The sequence below is a fragment of the Catharus ustulatus genome, chromosome 2, assembly GCF_009819885.2.
Source record: "Catharus ustulatus isolate bCatUst1 chromosome 2, bCatUst1.pri.v2, whole genome shotgun sequence".
NCBI lineage: Eukaryota > Metazoa > Chordata > Aves > Passeriformes > Turdidae > Catharus > Catharus ustulatus.
Window position 1 is genome coordinate 122,216,537 of NC_046222.1, and position 9,865 is coordinate 122,226,401.

Sequence of the window (9,865 nt, forward strand, 5' to 3'; positions counted from 1 at the left end):
CTTAGGTCACCAGAGCCAAGCTGCAAGATCTTCAGGAAGAATTCCTTCAGTGCTGAGCCTCAACCCCAAGAGAAGTCCCAGCAGAAACTCTCCTCCATGAGTTACATCATCAACACTTCCCAGAGCTCCAGGGCAGCTCCCAGCTCTAAATGAAACCATCATCTGGAGGGAGCAGCTTGTGTTTCGCCTGTCAAAAAGGTGCTGCTAAGTAACTAATGTGGTCCAGCTCTTTTTAGGCCAGAGGGGTTGCCATGGAAACGCGTTGGGATGGAGATAGATCGGCTTTTGAGTCATCATTGATAGTGCTGGCTCTGGATTGACAGCCAGAGCTGCACATTGTGTAGGCTGGCACGCCTCTGGACCAGCAGGTCCTGCAATTGCTGCTGGATCAGGCTTCTTCCCAAAAAAATGTCACAATTTCTGCCTGATACTCTCTGGAATTGTGCTCCTTGGTGTTTGCACTCATGGTGAGGATCACGCTCCGGAGTATGAAAAGTTTTTTCATAGCAGGAATTTCTGGACATCAGGAGGAATTTTATTTTTTTTCCATAGAAATGGTTGTTGAATGTTGGAATGGGCTGCCCAGGGAGGTTTGGAGTTTGTCCCTGGAGGTGGCACTCAGTGCTCTGGGCTGAGGACAAGGTGGGGATGGAGATCTTTTCCAACCTCAGTGATTCTGTGATTCTCTGAAAATCCTTCCCCAAAACAATGGAAATTTTTTTTAGGAAGAAGTCTCCAGGAAAAAGGCTGTGTTAGTTATCCCAGGGAAAATGCAGACTTGGCAGTTGTATCCCAGAAGTCTTCCTAAGATCACTTTCCATGAGAAATACATTTGTGGGAGTGCAGAACAGAAGAATTGTGATTCTTTAAAACTTTTGTAAATCAAGGGCAACAATATCAAGTATTTCCCATCTGGGAGTTTCTCTACACCCTCAATTTCCAACTTTTAGAGGAATCTGGCTTCCTTATGTTAAAAAAGAAAAAAAAAAAAAATTAAAGGTTAATTTAATCATAAAGTTCCCCTCGCATCCAAAAGGACCAGTACAATCCATGGCTCTGTAAAAATCTTTGGTTCTGCTGACTGCAACATTGGATCTACTTCTTCAATGCCCAGCTTTTGCTTCTCTTTGAAATTCCTGGAAGAGGCAAAAACTGTCCTCAATTCCATTAAAATCAGCCCCTTCCCTTCTCAATACCAATTCCCTGCTCTCTTGTGCAGCAGCATTGGTGTCCTTGCTGGCCAAAATGAAAATTTGATTCTTGTGCCAGGAGAAAGCTCCTGTGCAGTTTCCACAGGGATTTTGTTCTTGAAATTCCAGACCATGATATTTGTGGTATCCTGACACAAATCCATTCAAGAAAGTTCTTAGAAGTATGTTCTGCTTGGTGTCCACTTGATCAACCTCCTGCTAGCTAAGAAAAAGAAATTGTGATGAATTTTAAATAAATTTTTCTAACATTGTCACTTACAGAGGTTCATTAGGCTAAGAAGTCATTCTTCAGTAGAAGCAGGAATGCTTTGCTGTCTGTTCATTTTTCCCTCCCAGATCCTCCATCCCATCCCAGTTCAGCAGAAAGATGGAGAGAGACTTTTTACAAGAGCATGGGGTGATGGGACAAGGAGGGATGGCCTAAATCTGAAAAAGTGTAAATTTAAATTAGAGATTACAACAAAATTCTTTACTATGAGGGTGAGTCCAGTGCTCAGTCACTGCACAGGAAAGTTCTTCCTGATGTTCAGGTGAAACTTCCCAACACAGTTCAGCTTTTCCCAAAGTGAGGGATGATTTAATGATTAGCCAGGATCAATCCTCCACCCAGCCACCAGCTCCCAGAACTTCTCAGAATCTCTTTATTCACCCCCTCTGCCCAAGGTGGGTCTGCCAGAGGTGGCTGAGCACTCACTGTGAGCAATAAAAAACCATTGCAAGAGCTGAGGGTCTGATCAAGGGGTGATCCACTCTCAATTATTAACCCAGAATAAAGAGTTTGTCTTTTCTGCTGTGCACATAAACCAAAACCACCTCCCTGTGAGGTGCATTTCAGCCCCAGCTCCCCAGGAGTCCCCACTGCCAGGCCCTGGAGCTGTTCTGTGCCATCACTAATGTAGGCTAATTGCTCTGTGGGCCAGCACTCCTCTTTTGTAGGGCACCATTTTTGGGGCCTGCATTTCCCCTCTGTGAGCTATTCCAGGGAGCTGGCAAGGCAAGCTCAGTGCTGACCTTCTGCTGAGATCCCTGCTGAAATTCCAGAGGGACCAGCTGGGCCTGTAGGGTCCAGTCCTGCCAGGATGGAGCTCCTAAAATAACTGCTGGGCAGGGCAGGGCTGTGCTCCCAGGGCAGGGCTGTGCTCCCAGGGCAGGGATATCCCTGCAGCATTCCCAGGGCAGCTTCTCCAGGCTGCCTGAAACTCAGGATGGGGCACAACCCCATGGATACCTGAGGGGGAACACTGTGGGCACCAATGGGAAACTGCTGTGGGAAGGACCATGGCACACAAAGCATTGCCTTGGGTAAATCAGGTCCCAGTTCCCTCTGAGGTGTAAAGGGATGGAAAGAAAACCTCACAGTTTTCCATCCCCATCCTTTTAAAGAAGCTTCAGGCTCTCTATTCCCTACTGTCAGTGACTCCCAGATGCAGAACTGAGTTAAAAAACAACCACAGAGTAGTCCTGTGGTCTTTCAGGGCTTTCAGGTCTCAGGATATCAGAAAACTTTGCAAAGGGTCCCAAAACCAAATCTGGAGTAGAATTGTTCCTGGGAGGGTGGGGAGAGGCTGGGATGGAATTGCCAGAGCAGCTGTGGCTGCCCCTGGAACCCTGGAATGTTCAGTTCCAGATTGGACATTGAGGCTGGAGCAGCCTGGATGGATTTAATGTCCCTTCCCACCCAAACCATTCTGGGATCTGTGATTCCCTGATATAAGGAATATTAAAAAATGGGTTTCAGTTGGGGACAATTGGTAGGCAGTGGTAGCACAATGGAAGGTGAGTGTGTTGCTTGTTTAAGTGGTATTTCATAAACAGTTAAATTGTTTTCTGAGAAATCTCTCAGGTTTGAAATTGTCCAGTGGCCTTGGTAAAGTTGGCAAACTTGTGGAGATGGAAAAGATTTCACAGAGCTGCAGAAGAAACTCTCTGAGGCAAGGGTTGCACCAAACCATGAATCCTTTCCTTTTTGGACAATGAAATTACCACAGCTCCAGATATTTGATATTTTGTGTGCAGGGCCCATCAGGTTGATGAATACAAATGAATTTGATGATGGTTTTAGATCTCTTTGCACTAAAATATCCTCTCCTCTCCTGAGTGCTCACATCCTGGAGCAGGACACTCCTGCTCCCAGCACAGAAAGTTTCTCTCTTGGTTTATAAAATCCAGTTATGAAAAACAAAAGCTGGAAATTCACCTCAATCCCACTGTTTTCTCCTCTTCAACCTATGTCTTTTCCCAATAAAGCTCCACTGATATATTGATATATTGACAGAACAGTTTTTGAAAGGGATGACCTCAAATAGATGAAACTGGACTGCTGAACCCAAATTTCAAGCAGGACATAAAGACTTAGAGTTAAAAATTAAAACAAAGCTAAATGAGGAGCACTGAGAAAATTCCAAGTAGCCAAATGCACCTTAGCAGTGTAAATGTTTAGAAAAATCAATGTAATGTAATATACTCTGGATATTTATTTTATTTATTCTGTTGGAATAAACTAGTCCATTCTAGGAATATGAGTATTTGACACATAAAAGTCTGAATTAATACATTTTTTAAAGAATTATATTAATCCATTACTAATTAATGCTATTTATATACATTTTTAAATGCTCAAATTTACACAGGAACTTTAGATCTGGGATGGACAGAGCACACAGAGGGTTTTCCAACATAAAACATCAGGAACAGAACACTTCCTGACCTTATTTTGGGGATTTAGGGTAGTTTGGGAGGTTTTTGTGTGTGTCCAGAACATTCAGGCTGAGACAAACATTCAACTGATCCTTGTTTGTTTTCCATTGTTTGCAGGTTTGCCAAGCTTTAACTGCTTGGAAGAAGTTTTCTGTCCTGGGTGTTGCTTCAGGCTGATTTTTTATTCTTTAAACCTCCCCTATCTTTTTAAAATATTTTTTCCTTCTGTTTTAAGTGGAAGGAATAAGGAGAATTTGGGGGGTGGTTTTTGGAAGGGTAATATTTTGGTCAGGGAAATTTATAAGCAACTTGAAGTTTCAAAGGCTGAAAACAGCAGCAAAAAATATTTCAAGAACTTTTTGTTGTCTTTTTTATGTTGCTTTTCAAGGCAGTGAAATTGCTATGTAATAAATTATAGTTAATAAGCCAACTGTGTGGTATTAATTTTTACCCAAATTCCAGATTCTGAACATCACCTTCCCAGCCAAAGGGACAACAACACAAGGTTTTTACAGGCACTGTGGATCTGTTCCACAGGGGGAAAATTCCTTAAAAGTTACTTCTGAAGTGGGAAACTTTTCCAGGCATTTGTTGTTCCTTTTCCCAATTCACAATCTCCAAACTCAGGGCTCTCTGCAGCAGCTTCCAGTCCTTGAGGGACTCAAAGCTCCTCCACTGCTCAATATACAGAGAACTATGGATTTACACCAGGGCAGGTGTGCTACAATGTTCTCTGGTTTGTTCTTTATTTTGTGCTCTTAATAATTCCAAATATTTCATTGGTTTCTCTCAGTAAAAGAGAACATTGTGCCAATATTTTGGTGGAAATATTAATCAGAACCCAAAACAACTTACAGCCCATCCTTGTGCACACAGAATTTCCCCACTTGTGCACTACTTTACCACATCAGATTTTCTCTGCCATTTTATTATCCAGTAACTCAGCCTTGTAAGGTCTTTATTTAGTTCTCCACCTGTTTGTCCTCTACCTTTCCTTTACCTGAACACCTCAATACCTTCAGCAGTGTGTGGTGTCTCCCTGCTCAGCCCCTCTCCAGATCACTGAGGAATACCAGTCACAGCACAGACTCCTCCTGTCACCTCCTCTTCTCTGAAAATCAACCTTTTACTTCTGTTTTATTTCTCTGTCCTCTCATCTGATCCATTCTTCTCTCACTTCTTTTGCATAAAGGCTTTTTAAAATTATTTTCCACATGATGCTTTGTCTGGGAAGCTCATTGGCCCTGGAAATGCTGGGAGCACTTGAACATGGATCTTGTTTGTCTTCCTCACCTGCTTAGTGGGGAACACAGTGCAGACAATTCTTCAGCTCTTGGACAACATGGATTTGGGACAACATGGATTTGACCTCCAGGGCTGTGTCCAGTCGTGGCTCCTGCAGGAGAGCCCTGGAGGGGCTGGAGCGTGTCCAGGGCAGGGAACGGAGCTGGGGAAGGGGCTGAGGGAGCTGGGAAGGGGCTCAGCCTGGAGAAAAGGAGGCTCAGGGGGGACAGCAGCAGGAATTTCCCCATGGAAAGGGAGCTCAGGGATTGGAAGTGCCCAGGGAGGTTTGCAGTGCCCATCCCTGCAGGTGGCACCTGGAGGTGGCACTCAGGGTGACAGGGTGGCCGTGGGGACAGCTGGGACTGCCTGGGCTGGGAGGGATTTTCCAGCCTCAGGGATTTGGGATTTTGTGGAACTGTTGAACTGTGAGCTCAGAGGCAAGAACAGGAATTTTATTTTCTCTGTGATTTTGCTTTCTCTGTGTGTTCCTTTTACACCTTGATGGTCTTTGGGCCCTGCCCACTCTTTTCCTGATCTGACAGAAAGGATTTGGGTTGTGAGTCATTCCTCAAGCTCAGAAATCACAGAACCATGGAGTGGTTTTGTTGGAAAGGACCTCAAAGCCCATCCAGTGCCACCCCTGCCATGGCAGGGACACCTCCCTCTGTCCCAGCTGCTCCAGCCCCATCCAGCCTTCTGTGAAAGTTAAAAATAATTTCCATACTGTCCTTTAGTCCAGTCTAAAATACTGAAAACACACCATTAAAACCATGATACCACTCAACATTTTTGGTTGGTGTCTCCTATCTATAAAATACCAATAAAAAAATCTATTGAAGGAGCTGAGTTACATTATTTTCCTCCTATTTGACAAGAAAAAAAAACTAAAAAATCTGTGTTCACTGTCTCAGGAAGCTCCAAGCACCCCAGCAGTCAGGGTGGAAATATCCTGCCAATAACACACCTCACACTGCACCCCAGTTACACACCCCTTACAACCAGGAGAAAAAAACTGAGCCAGGGATTGTAATCTTACACTGGGACTTTCAAAAGCTATTTATGTCACAGGAAAATGGAAACAGCTGAGGCTGTGGACATCACTCACTGGTACCAGTTTTTTTTTCCCTCATCCCAAATCAATATTTAAAAAAATTAAATTTCAAAAGTTCTGTTCCATTCCAGTCCTCTTTGAGGTCACTACAAAACTGAAATAAATGGAATGTGGGCAGCACAATTTTTGTTTAATACAACTGTCAACATTTTCAATATCTGGATAAATCCCAAATTGTTATCAGCACTCAAAGAGTCAGTCAATTTTTACACATTAACTTTTCATGGTTATTTTAATATTATTTGAAAATGCTTTTAAGAAAACACCTTTTTTTTTTTTTTTAAATCATTGCTACTGCAGTTCAGTGCTGCTGGAGTTTTAGTTGGAATGTGCATTTATTTTGTATTTATTTGTGGTTTTATTCCCCATACCTGTGTCCTGCCATAGGTTATCTGCCAAATTTCCAAACAATTTCTCCATCTCCATCAGTTCTCACACACAAAATTCACTATTTTATAAAGAGAGGTTTTTTTTCACAACATTTTTAAAGACACCAACTTGCCCATCATCATTCAGAATCACACAACATCCAGTAATAACCTTTTACCAGGAAAAATGACCTAATTAATACCTAATTATTTCTTTCTTTAATTATTTTTTCCTGATTCCTAAGTACTTTTTATTCTGGATATTCAGTCATTATTTTCTTTCCCTGCCAATCTCTTGCAATATTTTTTTAATGTCTAAACCCCTTGTTTTGTTTTATCCATTGTTTTTTGTCACCCCTACACATTTCATAACATTATTTTCCTTATTTGCTAATTTTCTGAAGCTCAGTGCAATTTTCAGTCAGTTCAAGCCCTTTTTAAAGTATCTAATGACAGTTCCTCTGAGGGAATTCCCTTCAAAAATCTGTATTTTGTCAGGAAAAATAATTCATTTTTAAAAACCTTTAAAAATCCTTGACCAATACTATATTTTATAGGATTATTTGCTTTTACTGTACCTCTCTCAATTAAAACACTTTCTTTAGACATTTTTCCTGGATGTTCCCCAGCTTTGTTTCATCTCAATCAGCTTTTCTCACCTTGCTGTGTGAATAAATAAGTTTATTTTGTTACCTTCTGTACTATTTTCCCATTAGTTCTTTGAAGTCTGATATACTTTAAAGCATCATTCTTAATGAAAAGGAAAATTTTGTGCAGTGGGGGAACAATTTAGAAAATATTGGTGAGATTTAATGGGTGTACAGTCCCTCTGTGTGGTGCAGAGATTTTAATTTCTTTTTTTTTATTACCTTCCTCCTTTCAGGTGCAGGGCTGGGATTTGCTGATTTCTCCACCAAAAAGAATGGATTTTAAATCTATTTGTTAAAGGATGTCCCAGAAATAAAAAAGTGGATAAAGGTTAGAATTGGATGATTTTTAAAGTCCCTTCCAACCCAAACCATTCCATGAGGATTCTGTGATAATCAGGAACAAAAACAAATGTGTGAATCATTCTAAGTTCATACAGTTTTCCCCTTTGGTTTCAGTTTATTTTCATTTGTTGCTGGGGTTCTTTTATTCAGTTCTGGCTCAGCAAAACTTGAAAACAACAAATGAAGATCCAAGTCAAGTTGGGATCTGGTTGATTCCACAAGGGGAATTCAATCCAAAATGGATTTGGGCAAAATCTGTACCCTCCAAGTTAGTTCTTTGTGATAAACTCAGGAATAATCAGAATATTTTTATTTAATCCTGTCCTTGCAGCTGAACACAGCAATGCATGAACCAACAGCAGTAACAATTCTAGAAATTCAGTGATTAAGAGCTGTCCAACTGCAGTTGGACATTTCTACAGGAATGCAGAATCCCAGACTGGTTTGGGTGGGAAGGGACCTCAAAGCCCATCCAGGCAGGGACACCTCCCACTGTCCCAATGTCCAACCTGGAACTGAACATTCCAGTGATCCAGGGGCAGCCACAGCTGCTCTGGCAATTCCATCCCAGCCCCTCCCAGGGAACAATTGCTGATTCCCAACATCCCATCCAGCCCTGCTCTCTGTCAATTTAAAACCATCCCTCTTGTCCTTATGAAAATTCCCTCTCCAGTAACAGCATTTCTTGTGGTTGATCCAAATGATAAATTTACAGAGTATCCACCTCCCACTGAATTATTCTGGAAGATTTCAGCAAAATCAGTGAAAGAGTTTGAGCATCAGAGCAAGGCTGGAGGTTTTGGCACTGAGCCCTCTCATTGTCAGGAGCCTGCTGCCTTCATCCACTTGGAAAATCTTCCCCAAATTTGGGCAAATGGTGACACTGACAATTTTAGGCTTTGTTTGGGAATGGGAATTCCTTCAGAAAATCAAAACTAAAGGGGAAAGGAGCTTCTCAGTGGGATATTGGTACCACAGCCTGGAGGTGGGAAGGGAATTCACCTGTCAGGACAGCTGGGCTGTCACACATGGGGATATTTCTCTCCTTGAAGCAGTTATTTTATTCCTCCTGCTTTCTGGGTTGAGGGTTTTGTTTGTTTGTTTGTTTGTTTGTTTGTTTGTTGTGGGTTGTTTTTGTTTTGCTTTTTTGGGTTTTGTTTTTTGTTTGTTTTCTGTTGTTTTGTGTTTTGGTTGGGGTTTTTTTATGAGGTTTCTTTCTTTGGTGTGTTTTTTTTTTTTTGTTTGTTGGTTTGCTTTTGTGGGTTTTGCTTTTTGTTTTTGTAAAAATAATTTTATTTACTCCACCTGCAGTTGCTCAGAGAGCCCAGAGGAGCCCCAGGATGAGCAGAGGGATGGAGCAGCTCTGCTGGGAGGAAAGGCTGGCACAGCTGGGATTGTTCAGCCTGCACAGGAGAAGCTTTGGGCTGAGCTCAGGGTGGCCTTGCAGGGCCTGAAGGAGCTGCAGGAAACCTGGAGAGAGACAATTCCCAAGGGCTGCAGGGACAGCACACAGGGAATGGCTTCACTGTGGGGTTGGATGGGATCTTGGCAATCAGGAATTGTTCCCTGGGAGGGGCTGGGATGGAATTGCCAGAGCAGCTGTGGCTGCCCCTGGATCCCTGGAATGTTCAGTTCCAGGTTGGAGCACCTGGGACAGTGGGAGGTGTCCCTGCCATGGCTGGGGTGGCTCTGGATGATTTTTAAGGTCCCTTCCCACCCAAACCATTCTGGGATTCTCTGTACAGAAGAGCCCCACTGAGGGTGCTGAGCAGAGCCCAGATTTGGACATGGATTCCTCGGGAAGCTGCCTGCTCCCAGGGTTTGTTTGTGGGATCTGTGTTGCCAGGCAGAGGGGCAGCTCCTGCCTGCACCAACAGGAGCTTTTTCTGGACACGAGGCTCCAGTTCCTAGAAATGAGTAACTGAAGTACCTTGGAAAAAGTTTCCCAAGAAAAACAGCTGATTGTGAAATTGATGGCAAAAAAAAAAAAAAATCTACATTTACAAAAGCAGCTGTGCTGCCCAGGCTTTTCTTTTCCTCTTTTGAGCTCTCCTTGGATGGGGTAAAATCCAAAACAAAAAAATTTCCCTTTTTCTGCCCCACACTAACTAATGACAGTAATTGGCTACCTGAGTCCTGCCAGTAATATTCAGTGATCCCAGTTAAATGCTCTTTTCATTTGACAATCACCACTTTCTCCCT